At 40.7% G+C, this 17,422-nt stretch overlaps 2 long non-coding RNA genes across 2 annotated transcripts in view; both read right to left on the reverse strand.

The window, feature by feature from the left end:
• Window positions 1-17,422, reverse strand: part of LOC122461762 — a 181,301-nt gene that overhangs the window by 31,013 nt on the left and 132,866 nt on the right. The window lies entirely within an intron of this gene.
• On the reverse strand, window positions 1,233-7,769 carry LOC122461764. The gene is made up of 3 exons (XR_006283927.1): window positions 7,703-7,769; window positions 4,196-4,252; window positions 1,233-1,644 (listed from the first exon to the last, which is right to left on the reverse strand). It is a non-coding gene; the product is annotated as an uncharacterized LOC122461764 (long non-coding RNA).

Here is a 17,422-nt window from a genome sequence, read left to right on the forward strand (position 1 = left end):
AGCACCTTATAGGAGGCTCCTCGGACCCTCACAAGATCAAGCCCTGGATCATTTAATACTACTGCTTATTTTTGATCTGAGGGGAGAGTCAAATTTTGGGCCTGTGGTGATGTTCCATTTGAACTAGAAACTGCTGGAGTCTGGTATTTTCTTTGATGTTATCTTGCTTCTTTACAATGATTATACAAAGTCCCATTCCTTCAAATGCAGGAAGAACCAAAAACAAAAGGAGCGGTTCCTTAGTTTAGAGATGCTTTTTCTAGCCACCACCAGACCCAAAAGCTCTCTCTAACTACTTTTTCCAGCATCACACTGTGCCATTTACTTTTTGCCCCTTCCTCTCCCTCTGTTTTCATCTGTTTCCATTTTCTGTGTGACCTCCCTACCCATACACTCACACACCTACCAAAAATAATACTCAACCAAAAATGTCTGGGGTTCGCACACAGCTTTTGTCTTAGATGGGGGTTTATGCATGTAGTTATGTTAACTGAAGAGTGAGTTCACACCTATCAACCTCACTGGGGTTTTAACTCAACTCATAATAAAGTTTCACTGAGCTCATTACAATACATGTTTTCTTGACCTAGGTGAACTGGACAAACCCGGCATGTTTTATAACAGTTACATGGAAACTTGTGCTAATGGAGAACTGTACAATATCCATATACCTGTCCTACTTCTCCAAGAATTCTAGGAGAAAAATAGTGTTTGAAATCTCTGGGGCCTGCTCTTTAAAAATATATAAACCGATTTATCAGAACTGTTTTATCTGCTACAGTCAGTTCATAACCCCATCACCAAAAATCCCAAAAGCCTGAATTAAAATACTATCTATACTAGCTTAGTGACTCTGAAAAGCTTTTTAAATTAGCCCTCAAATAAAGCTCACAACATGGTTTAGAACAAATAAATGTAAATGGCAGTGTCTCATGTCTCTACCTATCTTCACATTTCAGTTACTACCTAAATTATGGAACAATAACCGATATACAGTTTAAAATCCAATTATTTAACTCTGCAAACCAACAATGATCCCATTGGACACATCATATGATGAACAATTGATTAAGAAAAAAAAAGTCAGGATTTTTTTGGCAGTTTATTTTTTATTTTGTGTGAAGCAATAAGCATTGCCAAACTGCTTCAATGTTTACATATTTCATGAGGGGAATTTTAAATCAGTGCTCCAGGAAATTCAATAAAAGTTTAGATCAGCTAGGATATGCTGCCTATTTTTCCTGTTTTCTTCCCAAGTCAGCTGCTGAACCTTATGCAATAACATCCCTTTAGGGAGCTGCTGGAGCAATGGAAATATTTCCCCATTCTTCCAGTTCATCTGTGAATCATATTACGACTGCCTAGAGACGGTTTTCCTTCCAAATAGCAAAGCTTGCTAGTCATAGGTCATAGTGGCTTCCCCCCAGCAATGCCAAGCCAATTAATGGCAGAGATATTGGCTGAACAATCAGATGTTCTGCAGTACGGTTGCTAACATTACCCTTATAATGTCATAATGTTCTCTACCTCAAGCTAAAATGGAGGGGTCAATCACCATTAGTAGAAGCAAAGGTGCATTCAGATGGTGGGAGTGCAGTAATAATAGTGGATGAGCAGTCAGGAGAACGTAGACATTTGCTTGTTCTACAGAGAGGAGAATAAATACTTCAGTGCAGTGCTTTACAAACTTTTTGAATGCAAGGATCATACTTCCTTCCTATCACCAATCCATATTCCCAATTAAACAAACCTAACTTTAATCAAAATACATTCAACATGCCTCCTCTTTAGTGATGCTGGTTCTGCTACCAGGTCTCAGGCTCTGCTTGGGCTGTTTTTAGGTCTAGACTAACAGATCCAAGTTAGACCTCACTTACACCCTTTTACAGCCCATCAGAATTTGGCCCACAGGCCATTATACTAGTGATACCTTCCAATGATTATAGAAAATAAAGTAATTCAGAATGGCGGGGATAAAGCCCTCAGAGATGTCAGGGAAGAGGAGGGAGCACATCCCTGAAAACACGAGCATCCAGGGTGACACTGTAACCACAAGGACTAATGCGATCCTTAGATGCATAAACACTAGGAGTAGAGAGGTTATATTACCTCTGTATTTGGCACTGGTGTGATGACTACTACTGGAATATCGTATTCAGTTCTGATGCCCACAATTCAAGAAGGATTTTGAAAAACTGGAGAAGGTTCAGAGAAGTGCCATGAGGAGGACTGCAGAAAATTCCTTAGAGTAAGTGACTCAAGAAACACAATCCATTTAGCTTTGTGGCAGGACTCCACTCACCGTGCTAGAACCTCCTGCTGGTGGTCTTGGGGGATCAGCTCCACCGGACAGTATGCCCACTCCCAGTAGCATCTCACCTGCCATCAGTCCAAGGACTGAGGCATCCTCTTCATGACACAGCCCTCCATCCGTGCCACACGCTGTGCTTCCCTGTTCTAGGGGCCAGTACTGCAGTCCAACTGTCCAGCCACTACCTCAGTGGCAAGTGGGGGTGAGGGATGGCTGCAGGCCCACCCACTACTCCAGGTCCCACCCCAGGGACCCTGTAGATGACATGTGCTGCATCCTCTCCAACTTCTCAGTACATTTCCCTGGACTACTTCCTCACAGTCCCAGCACCTTCTCTGCCCTTACCTCAGAGCCTGAGCATGCCAGTCTTAGCAATGAGATAGGAGCGGCCTCTAGTTTTCCTCGTCCCTGCTAGTAGCATTGCTCTGGCCCAAGTGCTAACACTTCTGCCGCCTGTCAGGTTTGAGTGCTAAATCTTTTTCTTGCCACACACAGTAGCTTGAGGAACATCAAAGACCATGACATGTTCCTTTTGGTTTAGTCCCCACATTCCGACGCAATGTTTAGTTAACATACCTACACAGTAGAGTATTTATTGCTTTGATAGACACTCCTCTCAGGACTCATTTAGTGATGCCTGATTTACTCATGTGTGTGTTTATACAATACTGTCAGTACTAGTCACCTATTATCATCCCACTTTACAGAGAGTGAAACAGCCACAGAAAAGCCAAGCAAATTGCCCAAGGCCATACAGCAAGTCTGTTACCGAACTGGGAATAAAACTTCATCTGTTAACATCCAGCCGTTTGTTCTAACCCTGAGACCATGCTCCCTCCCAATGCTATCCCTAGCTGTCATTGCCTTTGTGGCTGTGGAGCCTGTGGAGGTAGTCCTTTATTCTCATTGGCTGCTTCCTCTTTGGATGCATCCATATAAAGCAGGCGTTGGCCTTATTTGGCTGCCTAGGCAGCCCCTTTCCCAATGACGCCACCCAGCCCAACTGGCATATGTGAGAATATCAGGGACTGCACTGACCATCCTCAGAACAAGCCTCTGCTGCCCTAGAGCAAGAGTCAGATCTCTTCCTTATCTGATCGGCAACCCAACAGCTAAGGGAGATTATTTAAAGCGTCCCGCTCAACCCAAATGCCCTGTCTCACAACTAAAATACAATTCAGTAAGCGAAAAGAGGGCTGAGAGCTTCTCCTGTGGGTGTATATAGCTATTACCTCTTGGGGAGATGAAGTATGTTGATGGGAGAAGCCCTCCTGTTAATACACGGGAAGATAGGTCAGTATAACTGTGTCATGCGGGGTGTGGATTTTCCACCCCTGAGTGATGTGGTTACACTGACATAAGCTGGTAATGTAGACCAAGCCTTAATCTGCAACTTCTAGGCAGCCTGGGAGTGACAGGGTCTGCATGAATCCATCAGCCTCAGAAAAGAAACCCTTTGTGGTTACTATATTTGACTCTTGTTCAAGGTGAGAGCCAGGTCATCATGGTCTTATTCATTGCAAGGGCCTCTCCACCATCTCGATGGAATTTATCAGGGGGGGCATAGGAGGGAGAGAATAACAATAGGGGTCAGCAGTCTTTTATGGATGGAAGGCTCATGTACTTGTACTACCTGCCCTCAGGGGAGCTCTGCTACTCCTTGCTGCAAAGTGGGCTTTTTCCTCCCTTGGTGCAAGAGGCTGACCTCCTTGAGTAATCTGACTGAGTGCACACCCAGGCACGGTATCCTCCTCAGGGTTAAACATGCCAGAAGGGCATGTATCTTTTCTGTTTTGTAGAGCCTTAAGTGAAATATCGATGTGCTTAAAGAGCAAAATCAAGTGATTATTAACTTCAGCACAAAAAAGCTCTCAGGATACATACTTTTCATGCATTTTGAAGCAAAGTCCTTGATTTTAGAAACACTTCACACGGCAGAATCTAAAAAAAGAGGAGGTTTTCTGAGTTTATTTAGCCTCGGGGAATTGTGTGCAGCACAAACTTATAGACAATGACTGAATTTTATTAACATATAATTTTTATAAGTACTATTTCTTGACTCTGCTGAGTTACAGTAACAACACTGTCATAAAATGACTGGATGCAAAATGCTCAATCTTTACCATATTTTTTTAAATCTTCTACCAAATGGCTGGGGTATAAATAAAGCCAAGCGCTTACTTTAGACTGAACCCCCCATATAGTTGATCATTAATGCATCAGCGTGGGAGTGTGCACCATTCAACTACATCAGCACTAGAGGCACAGGAACTATTTGCATATCAAATTCACAAATTAAAAATGTGAACAGATGACTGCTGAACATCTTGAGTCACACTGTGGTTTCCTGCTTGTCAGTTTTTGGCAGTTATGAATTGTAACTTGAACTAGTGCTAACAATAAAACGGATTCAGAACCTGGCTCTAGGTTCTGGTTCCTGCTTTTATTACACTGATGCTCCGTTTAGTTTTAGTACTGACAAAGTTACTGTGACTCAGGGAAGTATTATTTTATTTTAAACAGCATAAGAAATAAATATTACACATGGAAAAAATGTCCCTTAATCTAGAGTTAGTGCATATGTGCATGTGTATATAAACTGAATTGTTACGTTTAAGTTACATACAGGCTACTTGCATATGTACACACGCACTCTGCCTCTCCAGCATACAGGCATAGAGGTATTTTCTGTCTCTCTCTCTGTCATTCAGAGGCATTTTCATACTTGTTTCAGAAGAGCAAATTAGAAGTTACAGTGGACGCTGCCTAATAGCAACCAAGATATTAATGACTTCCAGTTAATAGCAACATTCTGCCAGGAACCAATCCCGTCCCATTGACTTTAATGTTCATGGGATCCAGATATTGGCAACAGCATACTGCTCATTGAGAACTTTTTTTTGAAGAAAGGCCCTGGATGCAGGCAGGTTTGCAGGGCAGCAGCCAGGGAAGGAAGCACCAGGACTTGCCTTCTCTGGCTGCAGCCCCACACATCTGCCTGTGTCCAGAGAGTGCAAAAGAGATAAAGGACGGGGAGTGGCTGCATCCCTGCTCAACGGGGGTGTCCCAGCACTGTGGGCTGGAAGGAGGCACTGTTGGCAGGGCAGCATCACAGATCAGACCGGCAGCCCAGATGCCAGGGCTTTCCATGGGGAGCAGGGACAATGAAGGTCCACAGAGCTGTATGATACCTCTCCCCGCTGCTGCCATAGCCTCCCCTCCTACCCTGCAGGGAGAGCTACCGTGCAGCTCTATGGGGCCTCAGCACTCCCATACTCCTCTGCCCACAACCTCCCTGCCCAGCCCACATCATGCATCACCCCATGGAAAGTCCTGGTATCCAGTCTGCAGCCCTCCTCTATGCTGCTGTCTTGATTGCAGGCAGGTTTGCAGGGCTGAAGCCAAGCACATCCCAGCACTTCCTGTCCTGGCTACAGCCCCTGCTCCTTGGCAACTGCCAGCTAATGGCAACTTTTCATTAGCAACCAATGGGTTGCTCATAAGCGAATTCTACAAACTTTGGAAGGTGATGGCACATTACCACCTTCACAAAGTTATCATCTTCAGTCTTTGCTCTACATTACAATGAACACAGTACACAAGGTGCAAGTCATCAAGGTTAACCTAAAAAAGAAACTTTAGACTGAGACTAATGGACCTAGACCTACTTTTCACAGCTTGTTAGTATAGCTAAATTGATATGCAACCACTGAATTTATTTACGGCCTTGGAGCAAAAGGCCATATAGTTAGAACACAATTCTGAGCATAAATGCAGGCCTGTAAATCCTATCCAAAGAAATTAAGGAAATGTATATGCTTTGATAATGTTGTTTCACTTTTTTTATGTTTGGATCCAGTTTTAGTAAATGTTATTTCTGTGTTGTAGTGACGACCCCTTTAGCCTCTATTGTAAATAGCCTGACTGCATTTTCAGGATAAATGTAATCTAAGGGAGTATATTATTTAAAATTGGGCATATAAATCCTTGAATCAGATGGGAAATATTTTAATTATAATAGTTCATTTCAAATACTGTAAGCTTTGTTTTGGAAGGTCCTCAAAGGGTATTTAATTGGCTTAAACTTTTTTTTATTGCCCTCTACCAAGGGGTGGATTAGTTTTCTAATACAGACTTCTGTATGCTTTTAGACTCTGATTCTATAGAGCACTTAAGTGCATTCTTAAAAAGTTAAACATCTGCTTAAGTCTAATTGACTTCAGTTGCACTGGCTAACCCTATTCCAGTCTGCAGGACCCAAACCAATAGATAAGGAAATTAATGGAAGGACTTCAGTGGGTGTTGGATCTCCCCTAGTAGCTGAATTTTAGCACTACTGGTTCTGACCTACAGATAGCTTACAGTCTATCATTAAAAAGTATTATCCAAACATTTCAGAAACTCAGAATTTTTCAGCTTATGTTTGGTTAAACACAAACACAAAGTGAAGGGGCAGAGTGGCGGGAAAATGAACTAATTCTATCCAGAACAGTTTGCCCATCCCTAGTGGTGACTCTGGTATATTCTTTCCTCCTGATGTCCTGTTCTTCCCAGTTAAGGCTTCTGAAGTTCTTTGTCAGGTAAGAGAGAAATATCTGTACCACACAGGTTACTTAATGGTAGGCTAATGTTTCACATTTTTCAGGACATTAGCCAACAGGTTGCCAGGGAACCGAAGAGAGCCATGAGTACATCTGGAACATTTACAATGTTCTTGATTTTTGAACAAACAATGAAGGAAGCATCCTGTCCAATGGGTGAGTGGGAAAACAGTATCAGATGGAAAGGTCTAGAGTAAAACTGGCCTGCTGTGAATCAGAGTTGTTTTCCTCACGTTTTTTATAAAGAAGTGATAAGGTAGTACACATATGGCAAGGTTTCAGGGTCTGAGCATTACATGGGATGTGACCCCTAGCCATCTAACAAGTGGAAATTTGCTTCCTCGCTCATCTGATTAATAAGTAGAGCCGGCCAAAATTTCCCAGGAAAAATTGTCAGCAAAATGAAAAACAATGACATGTGCTTGGCTGTACCAGGCAATGATGTAGACAAAACCAACTTATCTATCTCTACTTTCCACGAGAGTCTGTTTTGAATGCACAGGAAGGGGAAATGCTCTTTGTTGTGTTTGGAGTTAAAGTAAGCATTCCGAGGCATATTAGAGGGAAAAAAACCCAAACCACAATAGTGTCCGTTACAAGAGATTAGTTTAGGAATGACATGAGGAATTAATTCCAATTCAAACTGGTTTCACAGAAATCACACCCATGCCACCTTTCAGTCAGGATATTGCAGGACAAGATATTCAACCAATTAAATATGAGTATAAGTAGTTATATAGCATGAAAAACTGTCATTGGCTGACTAATAATCCTGAGGAATGACATTTACCTCGCAAATTCTGCAATCTGATGAAGCTGTTCCTGGGTAGTCTTCCCCAGCCCATAGAAATGAATCTGTGGGTAAAAAACATCTTGCCACATGAAAGAGTTGGGGAGTAAGGGGGCAATATGCCAAATTTTTCACTTTTCATAGATTCAGCATAAACATTGTTTTCTCTATGCTGTTTTGCCCAGTGATGCTAATGTTCTTCTTCTTAGCGTATGCTCAGTTCATACTATACAACATTGCCTTTGTCAGTCACATTGCATGGCATGGCATATCTCAGTATTCTGCTAGTAGAGGGGAAATGGAGCCAAAGCAAGGAGAGAGGTACCTATGGTCAAGAGAGGCATTTTCATCTGCTGATTCAGTATCAGGTTCCAGTTGAACTACATCAAACCAAAGAATTCCAAAGAAGCTCTCTGGCTATCAGAAACGGAATTTCCATTGAATTAGGCTCCATTAGATTTTAGACTTGTTAACAGGAGTTGAAAATCTTGATGTGCTGCCATCTCATATAACAAACAGAATGCAAACACATTGAAAAAAATCAAATCAGATAAAACACGTACTGTAGAATGGAGAAATTCAGTCACTGAAGCCAACATCACTGTTAAGGAATGCAAATTAATAAAAAGAAAAGTTGTTTTCCAAAAATGATATAAATAATGATTTAAGCTCTGCCCTAGAGAATTTTGAACTAATCTCATTGTTAAACAGACTAAACACCAAGCAGATTAACAATGTTTCCTAAACAAGTATTATAATATTATTTTGAAAGCTGGTTATCATTTTCAATAGGAAAAAGGGTTATCTTAATCAGCTTTATTGGTTGTACATGGTCAGCCTCTAATGTAATTAGCATGCCATTAGTAATTCCAGGAGTAAAGATCTTGTCAAAATATACTTGTAATCCTTTAAAGAACCATAAGAGTATCTAGCGTAATATTTGGGGCACTAGCCAGTTGAAATGAGAATAATAATATCTTGCTTGGAGAGAAATATTTTCTTTTCTTAAAACTATCGCAACCAAGGACAAAGTGGACAATTTTATATGCTGTAATGTAGATGTCATTGTTGGTCTCAGGATTTATTAGATTGCACTGTAGATCACATAGTAATAAACATAAATGGAAAATAGTTTTTAAATTTTGCAGCCATCAGGGACTTCCCATGCCCTGTTCTATTACCAAGAGGCACAATAATATCTACAGTAATTGCTATTAGGAAAGGGGATTCAGAAACTGCATAAGATGAATACAAATTAAACTCCATCAAGTGCACAAATTGTAGGGGAATCAGATGTTCTTTCTGCATATGGTGAATTGTCCATAAATACAATAATAATTACTTTGACTTATTTCTGTAAAATAATTAGTGTCATTTATGGAAATAATATTAAGTATACAATGTTCTTTAACAAGGACATAATTTGTGCCTGTCTGAGTCCTTTCTTGGGGGCTCGGGTGGTTATTTGTGCCAGGGTTTGATACAGAATTGCTTCCTAAAGCCATTTTTAATAAACACATCTTCATAGGTTTCAAAGTTTCTGCTGCAGTACAACCCAGCATGATGGAAGAGGTAAACCATCACCAAATCTGTAGTTTGGTTTTCCTTCTTCCATAGTCAGGAACTTCTGTTTTGGAGAAGGAGGTTTATGCCTTTTAACTGCAAACATATCTTCCAACTAACTCTGAAAGATGCCATGATTTGTGCATAAGCAAGAAGCATTATTAATACCCCTGAGTTGTAGCAATAAAACTACATACAGGCCCTTTCAATAGCATGTCTCTTTCCTTGGCACACTTGTGTACTTTTTTTTTTTTTAAAGCATCAATGTACTAAGAAGATCAAGAATAAATGTTGGAGGGATATCAGAGTGTACCAGCAATCATCAGTTCATGCAGGGAACCAGGTTTGTTTGATAAAGGGTATGAAACTCTTCCTCCTTTGTCACACTTTCTTCCTCATTGTTTTATGACCATGTATTTATAAGATCCAGGATGAGAACTGAAGGGATACCAAAGTGCAGCAGTATTTTTCTATAGAAAAAGTAGTATGTGATCATATAATTAATGGCAGTATCATAATGTGTACACACACACACCCACAAAGGGGAAAAATGAAGATTGCACAGGCAACCCTAATTATGGCATTTCTGAACTTTTGAGTGCTTCCCTCCACAACCTCAACGTTTTGTTAAACAGATTTTTATATGTAATTAACAATATAGGGCCAGATTGTGGAGTCCTTACTTACCCCGCTGAGCACTTAGCTGTATAGTCCCTGATCCTGTAAAGACTTACTCATGTGTTTAGCTTTCACAAAGAGTAGTCCCGCTGAAATCCTGTTTACCTCAGTGGAACTACTTGCCTGAGTAAGTGTCCTGCCACGATGAGTGAAGGCTCCACAACCAGGCACAATAATAATTTGTATTTACACAGTAGAGTGCTTTTCATCCAAGGAGCTGAGCATATTTTTTTTTAAACTAAGGTGGGTAAACATTACAATCCCCATCACTTTTCAGATGGGGAAACTAAGATGCAGAGAATTTAAACTCATGATTTGCCAAAGGTCACATAACAAGCCCATGGCAGACCTAGAGGTAGTATCCACATCAACTGACATCCAGGATCAATTTTTAAAATATTTTTAGGTACCCAGAGCTGCAGATAGGCACCTACTGAAAATCCCCCTAAGCACCTATCTGTTTCATTAGGGCAGCTAAATACCTTTAAAGATCTGGTCCCTGGTCCTTAGTGTTAGCCACAAGACCATCACTGGCTCTAACTCAGTATTCAAAACTAAATAAAAGAATGAAGTACATTTTGCAATGCAGTATCCCAGTTTCAAATTCTAACTATTAGATAGTGTTCCTTCCTAGTACTGTCCCCTATGCTTGCTTTCTTATTACTACTCGCCCCTACTTTGGTATGATAACACATGAAAAGGGGATGAAGACAGGGACATTCTGTAAAGCCATCACTAATTAGACTTTTCCAAATAGGGATACTGAGGGGTTTGTCAGTCTCTCTCCCCTATCCTCCCCCGCGACCCCGCCATCTTAGAGAATAATCTATTTGTCTCTGTACTCTACACTCCTTCTTCTGGTGTAATTGTCATTAACCTACTGTCCAAGCGTCAAACATATTTTGTCAAGTTTTTCTTATTTTTCCTTTTGCCAATTTCACCATCATTTCTCAAAATGCTAGTAGCAATTAAGTTGGCCCAGCTGGCAATGTTATCATTATACCATTATGTCAACACAGTAGAGATGGTAGAAACCGGTTACAATTTATAGCATATCCATAAAAATCAGGATTTTTCTGTTTAAGTTATTTATTTAAGTTAGCTCCATTATGCTAAAGACTCGGATAATTTCAATGCAATGGAGCATGAGGCAAATAACAAAACTCATGTGCCTTAACAAAAGTAGTGTAACAAGCACAAGCATATTTGGCAGGAGTAGCTTTTATTTGCTAACTGTAAGTGACTGATTTTCTTCCCTACCCAGATTGTAAAGGTTTGGCAGTTCTCTGAGGCAGGTGGGTATTGGAGCCAGATCTACTTTGCTCTTATGTAAAGGCTTTGTTTAAATATTTAGTACCAGGTGTAGGAGAACAGGGGAAATTCCCCTTTCATTTTATGCAGTGAATTCCCCTGCTGATCTAGGAGGAAAATAAATCTTGTGCTTGTTTGCCAAATGTGGATTCTCTGTGGGCAGCCATTCCAGACTGACTATTGTGATGCTGTAGCAGGAAGGCCTGATGACCAGCTGACCTAGTGGTCAGACTTACAGCTTTGGCCAGTCTGAGTCTGTAGCTGAGACCCCCTCTGGGATCACTAATCACCCCCTCGTGCTCCAATTATTCCCTCTGGTTACAGCAATCAGAGCTCAGTCGCTACAAAGGTGGGGGGAGGAACAGGGAGCATGGCAAGTTAGGAGGACCCATGCCCACTCACTACACCAGGTCCAACCCAGGGCCGTAGGGGTTTACTAAAGCATTCGGCTCAGTAATTGAGCAACCCCTAATTGTTTCCCCCAGATCACTTCCCACCAGTCTGAAATGCCTCAGTTTGGGGCATGGTTGCTGGCTTAGCAGACTCCCGATTGTCCTGTTCAGTCAGTCACTCTCTCTTAGGGCTTTCAGCTCCCAAAGAAGGGCAGGAGAGAGAATCCAAGTCCCTTCTGCTAGAGCAGCCTTTACAAAACTTTGCCAGTCTTGTCACAGCTATCCACATTAGCTAGCCTTCCTTCCTTATGCCACATGCAGCTCATTTCACCCTTTTCAAGTGTTCCTCCCCTGCAAATATGCCTTGCACCTGTTGAGGGGCGGGGCCTCCCTAGCTCATATTGCTCTACTCTCAGTCCTGGTTCAATGTGGGGCTTGTTAACCAGGGGCCACAGATGCCAACTGTGCTTTCAGCAACAATGGTTCATCCCAGCTAAGGATGCCAGTGATCTAGAGCACTGGCTGAGGAGGCTGTGCTGCAACATTCATTCGTATCCAAAGATTCCAAAATTTGGAAGCAGTAGGGTTTTGGGGAGATAGCAGCACTAGAGAGACTTAGCAGGTATGAAGGAATAAAACTAGCAGCTATGATGAAGACACTTAAAAGATACTTAAGGGAGGCAGCAATGCCAACTGATTGGAATAGGAGACAGACAGGAGATATGGGTTCTGTTTCTCACTCTTCTACTGATTTATGTGAGAGTATGGCCAAGTCACTGAGCACTACAGCTGGGTGGGAAATGGTTTTCCTGTCCCCTAAGAATTTGAGATTTCCAAAAAATTTCCCTTCCTAAATCGGGACATAAAACCCTCTAAAAAACCTGCTGAAATTGCAAAAAATCTCTTTTACCCAGCCACCTTGCTTGAGTTTTCACTTTTAAGTATTAACCAAAAATTAACAAATTTTGAAAGAAAAAAAGTCATTTCAAACTAAAAAATAAAACTTCCTTTCATAAAATTGTCAGAAAGAGCCATCTGAATAATTTTGAAACTTTCTTCCAGTTGGTAGATTAATCTAAACTCACGCCGTCTCATGAACAATTTCAGTTTTGACAAACTGGCACCTTCCCACAAAAAAGTGTTTTGTCCAAAAAATTCTGACCACCCTTACTTAGAGCCTGCTCCACGGTCCATTGAAGAGAATTCCACTGACTTCAGGGGCATTGGATCAGGCCTTGAGCCCAAAGGCGTATTATCGCCTAGGCCGACAAGGTCTAGGCCAGCAAATTTGCAGGGGAGGCAAATTTATAATAGCAGCATTTTTGCACAAGCCCACTGTCTGTCAGATGCCTGATTCGTTGTTTGTTCATATTGTAACTGAGCACCAAACTGAAGCATCAGTGATGCCGCGATTCTACCAATCATAGCGTATATTGAATCCACCAATGATGGCGTGACACCATTTAGTAAACATACTCGTGACAATCCTAAGAGTTAATAATATGACTGGAAGAAATTAAGCAGTTCTCAGTTTAAAAAAAAAATGCTATACAAAAAGAAAGGGAAAATGAAAAGGGTGAAAAAAGAAAAAAAAGCCACTATTTGAGGGCTAATCTCAGTGAAGAAAAATTAAACTCCCTTTCTCCTGACAACTGAAAAGGATCTAACAACTTCTCTGGATTATACAGAATTAATTAATAAGTTTGCCGCTCAAAATTGTAGGTGTAAACAAATGTAACTACTTACTATTCACATACTTATTTCTTTTATTGTATCTACATAAAATAAAAAAATATTTGATCTACTTGTAATTTTATTATAATAAAACTTGTAAAATGTTCATTTTAATGATATTTAGATTTTAGTTCAAACGAATTTGTAAAAAAACTAAAACAAGTTCATATGGGGGCAGCAATTATTTCAGGGCCTAGGGGTGGCAAAATCATTAATCCCCACTATGAGCCTCTCTGTGCTTCAGTTTCATCAGCTGCAAAATGGGGATAATCATCCCTACCTAAAGCACTTCAAGATTCACACAGGAAAGGCACTATGGAAACTACAAGTCTTCATGTGTTCACTCAATATTCAGTGCAGGTTCACCACAAAGCCCACGTATCTCGGCAAACATTTAACCTGCCCCAAGTTACAGGTTTGTAACAAAATTGAGAAAGTTTCAGTGGGTTTCAGGTTTCAGCATGAAAACATCACACACCTGTACGTAAGAAGCCTGGTACAAAATAATTGCCCTCTCAAGTGCAAAAGACAAGTTTAAAGTAGGACAGACTCTAAAGTATTTGGGTAATTAGTTTGTTTACCTAATCCTCCTCAAACTGCACTATAAAAACACAGGCGGCTTCTGAGTATGTTTAGAATCCTGATATGTCTAATGCAAAATCTTTGTACAAGTCAATGGGTGAATTCAAAGTGGTTGGAGTTGAAGGTGGCGTTTCCATGGAGAAAGAAGATGGTGGAACACAGCATCTGTTGCCACCTACTTGGGAACAACCAGCTGTATAAAAACAGTGTTAACACTGTGCCTATTATCAACATGCAAGTCCCATTGCCTCACATTCCAGCCTTTGTGAACCATTTCCTCACTAGCTGATTTGCAGCTGAGCAAGCTCATTTCACACGGTTACTGATTCCTGGACAATTACGATGTCTGTGGAGCTTGGCAATGGCTCTAAATACTACTGTACTAATGACATAAGAGAAACATTATCTTTGTAACATGCCACATGCTAGTTTTACATGAGAGCATAAAAAACTGGAATGTGCATCAAGCATCTTCACCTTCTCTTTCTCAAGCAAAAAGACACTTTACATATCCTTCCCCCATGGCTGGAAGGCTCCGAATCCCCCTTTTCCCTACCTTGACAGGGATTGTGTGCCCTGCCTCATCTTTCCCATCCCTTCCATGCCCAGGCCTCTGTATGCTCTCCTATTTCTCTCCCCCATGCCAAGGGCTCTGTGTGCTGCCCCATTCCTCCTATGGCAGGGCCTCTATGTTCCCCCCAGTTTCCCACTCCCCATTTCCATTCCCCCACTCCTGGTCCCTGCCCCTCCCATTCCTCATGTTCCCCTGCCTATCTCCACATTCATACAGTTACCCCATTGCAGGTCCCTGTTCCCCTTCCCCACCCCCAATACCTCTACCCCTGCCCTCTGTGGGTTCCTACTTCCTCCACTCCTCCGCCTCCCCCTCACCAGATTGTGTTACAAAGAAATGTCATCAAGTTGAACGTTAGACCTTGCTTCACTCAGCCAACTCAAAAATACATGTATTTTACAAATAGATTTGTATCAAGTATCAAAACTACTGTGCATGTGAGAATTATATTATGCCCACACAAGAACATATCTTGCTATTAAATGAACTCAAGTAATGACAGAGAATTGGGATTTTCAAGGACGCTCAAGGCACCATCTCCAACTCCCTTAGTTTCTTTTGAGAAGCCCAGCCCTAAAAGCAAAGCTTGAAATCGCTGTTTTACTGCCACCACAAAAAAAATGTTTGTTAATTCTAACTCACTTATACTCAGCACTTACTAGAGTCTAACACCGTAAACTCAACAATTCATTTAGAGGTCACCTTTCAAAATACAGCACTAAATGCAATTCCAGGAGACTTAATTTAAAATGTGATATCAGTTATACTCTTTTATATTAGTTTACTACAATAATAAGTCAGCAAAACAGCCATACAATTAATTTGACTGGTGTCAACTTTGCACACCTTTTATTCTCTGAGCAAGAAAAACATATCTCTAGAAAATCTTTCCGTGCTTCTGTGGGCTAATTAGTACTGTTTCAAGTGGCTCGGTTTAATACACACAGTTACTGAGAATAAAAGAACAAAATCATTCCATTCCTATACAATGGGGTGGGAGCTCACACTTTGGATATGTCATTAATTATCAGTATCTTCAGCCCAAAGGGTTTTGGGAAAAATGTCAAAATGTTCTTTACACTCTCAAAAGAATGTCTAAATAGTACCTAAAGCTAAATAGCCAGAGCTCGAGGATGCAAATGTGGCACTCATTCAGGAATAGCGTTTTGCACACCAAACAGTATGGAAAATATATTCTATGGTAGATGAGGTTGATAATGGAAAAGAATAAGATGGGTAAGGAAATCTGTTTTTCTTTTGAGTGATTATAACATTTTTAATTAAGCAAATTAAAAGGAACATCTCTACTTTTTTTAATTGAAACAGAATCAGTGGTGAATGTTTGACAGAGCTGACATTTCTATAACAGAGTAAGAAGCAGTAAGGTGGTATGTAATTAAGGCTTTTCCAGAGGAGAAGCCTGGGGATTCTTCTCCCTTCTTACCCACCCCCATGGGAATAAGTGATTTGTAGTTATTCTATCCGAGGAGTTTTGAGAAGTTACTACTATTTATGACAGCTTTGTGGCAAATGCTGAGCAAGTCCAGACAGTGACCATGGCTGGAGATGAGTCTCTCAGCCCCCACGCACACTCTCTCCTTTTTGTAAAAGCACTCTAAGAAAAATAAATGTTATGCCTCTAGAAAAAGCTGGATTAAAAGACCCAAGCACATAAGTGTAACACACTGGCCAAGTGTATGTTGCTTCCCCTTTTAGAGCTGGTTCACATAAGAGGATAAGAACCTACGACTTCTACAAGCGAGAGGAGGCACTCCCTGCAGTTCAAGGGAGAAGTGTTTCCATTGTGGTGCACGAAGTCCTGAGTTCAAATTCGACCACCAAAGAACCAATTTTTTTTTTCTAGCTGTGGTATGGAGTTATGGCCCTGTGTAGTTGCTTTCACAGGGCATTGGTAAAATGCACAGCACTTGTGAGGTCTGTCTGTATTTGCTCAGTTCCTAAGATCTTGTCTACATTAGAAAAATTGTATTGCTTTAACTACACCAATATAACTGAAGCAGTACAACCTCATTAGTGTGGTTGAAGGTATATCACTATATAGTTTAACTATTACCATACAGGAAGGGGAATAACTGTACAAGGCATCTTTATACCAATATAATTGTAGCTACACTAGGGCTATTCTGGTAAAAATTTAACAGTCCCTAACTGAAATAGTTATACCAGCAAAAATTTTAAGTGTAGAGTTGGAGACCAGAAGTAGCTGATGTAGACCTAGATTTGTGATGGTAAGGTGACAGAAATGGCTGCATTATGGCAAAAATTACATTTCTCTCTAAACATCTTAATTTTTTTGTCATCTGAAGGATTTCTGCTAGTGTTCTGCACATTTTTCTGCAACAGTCATTTTAGAAAAGGGATCCAGAAAAGGTGAAACACTCAGAATTAAATTTCTGATTAGTCTGATGCAGTGGTTCTCAACCTATTTACCATTATGGGCCTCATATCCAGCTCTCTCTGTGTTACGTGGGCCACATCCATACAGGAGATATAGACAGATCTACCTATCTATCTATCTATATATATATACACACACACACACACACACACACAGAGTAGCTAATGTCACTTTGGCCGCAGCTGTGTGCTAATTGGGCTCATGGGCTGAAAAGCAATGATGTTTCACCTTTGTTTTCTTTTTAGTGACTAAAACTGCCTCAAACTGCAGAGGCCTGGAGTACTTCCAACTTTTTTTTTTTTTTTTTTTTTTTTTTTAAAGTGAACCTATTGTTTCCGCTCCAGAGAGGTTTTAAGGTCCTGTCAAAGGACATAATCTGATGCCAAGAGACTAAAATTTTGTTAACGTCTCCGTATTTTATATAGTACTGCTAGTTTATTATCTTTTCACATACCAGTCAACAAGAA

The sequence above is a fragment of the Chelonia mydas genome, chromosome 9, assembly GCF_015237465.2.
Source record: "Chelonia mydas isolate rCheMyd1 chromosome 9, rCheMyd1.pri.v2, whole genome shotgun sequence".
Classification (NCBI taxonomy): domain Eukaryota; kingdom Metazoa; phylum Chordata; order Testudines; family Cheloniidae; genus Chelonia; species Chelonia mydas.